Raw genomic sequence first — 5,335 nt, 5'->3', positions numbered from 1 at the left:
TTAACGTATCTCTACTATCTGGATATATATATATATATATATATATATATATATATATATATATATATATATATATATATATATATATATATATATATATATATATATATATATAGATATATATATATAGATTCCGATATATATATATAGATATATATATATATATATTTATCGGAGCCAAAGGTTATCGGAAATATTAAAAAAAAGTAAAGCAAGAACCAATTATGGAAAAGATTATCTAGTGAAAAAATTATTAATTGGACTAGATCTACTGCCAAACTGGTGGATCAGCTCAATCACAAATAAATACAGCTAAACATGAAGAAAGAAAAAAGAGGAAAAAAAAACGCCATAGCTCATAGAATTAATGCTTTACTGATTGAAATTTGAAGTGGAGTTTGATACTACCTAGAATCAAATCTCTAACTTTTTGCTTAAAGGGCTAGAAGTGGTATTGTCATAACTAAAATTCAACTGGATATTGCATCGAGTGGAAGCTGCCATATATTAAAGGTGTTGTTGTCTCTTGTATGTCTAAATAGACTTTGTGGTGAAATAGAAAAGAAAACTTAAGGCAATGCACCAAGTACTAAGAGGTTAGACCTACAGCTTGATAGTGAAGGCTCAAGGATGCTAGTTTGAGGGAAAATTAAATTGATGAAGACCTAATTCTAAGGAGAAGCACCTTGTTTAGAGGCAAAAGTACACTAAATAATATCTATCCTAGTATATTCTCGTATGAGAATCTATATCTGAATGTAGGTACAAATTTGATCATATGACTACTATGCATATGTATATTCATATATCTAAAAAAAAAATAGATACAAATATAGATAGACAATTATACAATCCATACTTAAATATTTTTCTTCAGTTATAATTCTATTATATAGTACTTGTAAACTTTTAAAAAAAATAAGTAATTGTACTAATATGTTATTGATCTAATTTACCTTCTACTTGGTGATATCTTTGGTATAAATGAACAAAGTTTAACTATCTAAGTTATATTTGTATTTATATTAATATATTTAGTATCTAGTTTATATCCATATCTATTTAAAATAAATATGGATATAAAATTTTCATCTAACTAATATTTTAACTATAACCAATTTATTTTCAACCCTATCTTTAATGCACAACTCCGAGAGAAAAGATGTAACTTGTGTCATTGAAAAAGAAAGGGAAGAGAATTTGAGACGTGGAAGTAGGAGGTAGTTTTAGGGAATATAATGAAATATAAAGGAAAGAAGTTTGCTAGAAATAAGTTTGCTTGTCTTAAAGAAAAAGGGGTAAAGTAAAATTATAGTATAAACCGTAAATTTAGATAATTAGGTTAAGAATAATAATAAAAAAAGGCAAGCCAACTTGGCCTTTGCTCAGTTGGTTAGAGCGTCGTGCTAATAACGCGAAGGTCGCAGGTTCCAGACCTGCATGGGCCAATTAATTTAAGTATCAATTTAAATTTTTTACAACCTTTATTTTTCCAGAAAAAATATTTTCAAACATTAAAATTTATTTTTTATTTAAGCACCTCTATATTCCTGAAAAAAAAACTTTTTTGAATGTCTAATACTGGCTTGATCCAATTAAGTTAAATTTTTTAGTTTAAGCACCTCAATTTTCCCAAGAGAACATTTCAGAATGTTTGGGGCCTTTTCAACTATTTTCAACCAAAAATATAGAATGTTTAATATGGGCCTAATCCATTTCTCCTTCGGGTCTACTTTTGGAACCAGTCTAAACACAAGCTTGCATTCAAGCAATAGGTCAAAAGACTAGGTTACCATGAGAGGGTTGGATTTGAGCACCTCTATTTCTTAACAGTACACCCCCCCAGTTAGTTCAATCTTTCTGTTGGGGCAAAAACAAGTGAGTATATATTCCAAAAAAGGTAGTGCAGCTGACAAATTATGAAAATAAACCCCCACCATGTGGGGGAGCAAATAATGTTCTATAAGAAATCCTATTTTAACAACATTTCTGTATCTATTTGAATAATTTAGTATTAGTGATTACCATCTACGACTAATAATCTTTGTACCTCTTATCCTCTACCTTAACCATTTGGTTCTGAAAATGATGGCTTTGTTGTTCTTACTTCATTCACTTCATGAAGATAGCTGAAGCTCTTGCTGGTTATATGTTAACTAGTCATAACAAAATTTAAACTTACCTAGATTAATACTATAATGTACCAAATAAATCATAGACAATTTCATGAGGAGCTATATTACACCATATCCATGTTTCACTTAAAAAAAAAAGGTTTGCTCTATATCTAAAATATATAACCATAGTTGTTTGTCGCACATGCATCATAACCAGTTAAACATAGAATATAGATTTATCAGTGTTCAACAATATATATATGGTATTCATCTTCTATCATGCAATGGTTAGTGTATAGATTCAAAGATAAGATCTTTCAAATTATTATTGGAAGGACTAATCTTGTTGTCATTTATGTTTAATCAAATAAGGATCCTAGCATTTTCTTATTCTTTTTTTTTCATGGAGAAGGATGGGTGTTAACATATGCTATGTGCTAATATAGTATATAGATTATGTTTCCATGGCAGTAAGCCACTGTAGGTTGACATTTTCTTCTCATTATCATAATCTGATCATTTATATTGACATGGAAAAAAACTAGCCAACAACTTGATTAGCTTCCTTTGGAACATGGAAATCATAACCCTAGCTCATATGTTCAATAATTAAAAGCAAACCTTCATTTACATAACATCATGCATTTGAACCTATATCTCTAAATGATGTTCATCATGCATGATGTTTTCTAGTTTTGTTTACAATAGTTTAAACAAAGAACATAATAAGATTCAAATTGACAAATTTTAACTAGGTTTATCTTTTTTATAAAATAGTATCCCATTTTATACTTATAGATTTTATTCTATAATTAAAAACAAACATTCATTTGCATAAAATTCCACATTTGAAGCTATATCTCTAAACAATGAGCATCATGCATGATGTTTCTAGTTTGTTTACAATAGTTTAAAAAGGAATATAATAAAATTTCAAATCGACAAATTTGAACTATGTTTGGCTTTTTATAAAATAGTATCCCATTTTATTTTGTGGCTAAAGCAAACATAGCCTTTTTCATAACACATCCATAATATATTTTATGATAACCTTGATTTTGTTCATCAGTTGATTTTGTTGTTGTAAATTCGAGAATATACTGATTATTTAACATCAACCAAGTTATACCTGAGATCTCAGACTTGAAGAGATGAAACGAATACCAAACATCTGAGCTGTATATCTCTTTTACTTTTCACAATTTCAAAGTTAATTGTACATATTATGGCGGGTTTGATTCTTTTTGAATATAGAAATAGTTCATAATTTAGCCATTAGTTAATTAATTATATAATAGCCAATACAATGAAATAATAATTAAATAACTATTAGCAATTGGACGTGTATCTCAAATATATATATATACAACACGAAGGTTCTAAAATCACCATATATAATATTGTAGCAGTCCTTATTATGGATCATACCATGTCGATTCTTTTTGCTTTATTATTGTATTATTAGACTTAAAAGTCCAATATTAAAAGAAACTTGCTTTTGATAATTTTATTTTGAAGCTAAACAAACTCGTCCATATTCTTTCACTATCTCATTTGTAGGCTCTGAAAAAAGAAGGCGTTTACTAAGGAAAAAGAAGAAGGTAAACCAAAACAAAGGAGGCGATAAAGTATTGCTCAATCACAACAGCTTTCACACGAGGGAAGAAAAATAATATAGATATGTTGGTCTGTATATTTCAGGCTCATCTCTATAAACTAATTTAATTTATTTCAAATCCATACCAACTAGAAAAAATATATTATTTTTTTTTGCCAACTATAGTGAGAACTATTATCTTCCCAAATCATCCAATGAATATTATTTTTTGTTATTACAGAATGTAGTGGTATTGGTTTGTCTTTTTAGAAACATATAGTAGAAAATCTTATTTGCTCAGGTAAGTATTTTCTCATAAACGAGACTTATTCCAAATAACAATTGTTTTTTCTATTATATAACAGCCATTATAATTGGATGAGAACCAAATAATAGCTATAATTATATAAAAAATTTGGAATCTTCATTTTTGCAAACAAGTTGTACCACATGATTTTTTTTTTTGAATGAATAATGATCAAACAATAGCATTGCCTTTTTCCTTTCCCATTGCTTTTAATTTAACACCATCATATTCGCTACTATTATAATCATTATTTAATACTAAATATAATACAGAAAAGCAGATGATGAGGCAAATGGCAACCTGCAATAACTGTTATAATGGTTCATAATTATTTTGCATCCATACTGCCAAATAAAATAATATTTTAAAATTTAATGTTTTCTATCAATATTTTTTTAAAAAAGTTTCTCTGACTTGAAAGTTATTTTTTATTAAATAAATAGTGATTCAGCCAATAATATACCACTATGGTAAATTATTTTTTTATCAATTATTGTTATAATGGCTATCATGATAACTGCCATTTTAATTATATGAAGTTGCCAAGTGGAAATCACTAGCAATGGACAAGTAGTGAAAGCCTTTTGGAAAAAAGAAACGTAAGGTGGAGATCATTATCTGTGGACACCTTCGCTTACTAATGGCATGAGATTGGCCCCTCCCACGCCCTAAAGAAGGCCTCACTAGTGGCATTTACATTTGGTTAGTAGACCAATGTCACCATTTAATTTGCCAAAGGCCCACATGCATAAGAGACCCTGAATCAATGGGCATTAATATCATCAACGTGTTCCAAACAAATTTTTATCTCTCAAAGAGTCAAATGGGACATCATGCCACGTTAATGCTATCAAATTAAACCTACCTTAGCTCACTCTACTAGAAAAAAACCTACCATTGCTTTTGTTTTCTTCTTATCTTTTAAAAGGTCGCCCACATTTCCTCCATCAACCACTTTGCTTCATTAAATGGCATCACCAATTCAAACGGTGCAACGAGGATACATTCCACAAGCTGAGTGGCGCGTTTGGGAGGGGATGAGGTTGTATCTTTTGTGAAAAAAAAAAAATCTTCCTTCGGACGAATTCGATCACCATTGAATCACACAATGGTTGCTTCGAAATCCATACAGATGAATGAATGAAGGAGTTCCGGTGTTTTAAAATCTGTGTGCAGTGCGGTCCAATGGTCGAAGAAGATCCATCATTAATCTTGTTATAAAAATGAAACTTAAGGTAGATTAGTGTTATGGTAACTCAGAAAACATCAAAAAAGTCCCTCAGCCGTAGGTTGCACCAAAGACTTTGCTTCATG

The 5,335-nt window shown here is 29.3% G+C and overlaps 1 non-coding gene across 1 annotated transcript; it reads left to right on the top strand.

Annotated features, from left to right (window-relative positions):
* Nucleotides 1-1,376: 1,376 nt before the first annotated feature.
* Nucleotides 1,377-1,448, top strand: TRNAI-AAU (transfer RNA isoleucine (anticodon AAU)). Its single transcript has one exon. It is a non-coding gene; the product is annotated as a tRNA-Ile (tRNA).
* The last annotated feature ends 3,887 nt before the right edge of the window (nt 1,449-5,335 follow it).

The sequence above is a fragment of the Phoenix dactylifera genome, chromosome 7 (assembly GCF_051530095.1).
Source record: "Phoenix dactylifera cultivar Ajwa chromosome 7, Ajwa_hap1_PhDact_Kaust_v1.1, whole genome shotgun sequence".
In the NCBI taxonomy this organism is placed as follows: Eukaryota; Viridiplantae; Streptophyta; class Magnoliopsida; order Arecales; family Arecaceae; genus Phoenix; species Phoenix dactylifera.
The sequence above is the reverse complement of the archived record's forward strand: the minus strand, read 5'-3'. Positions and strand labels throughout refer to the sequence as shown.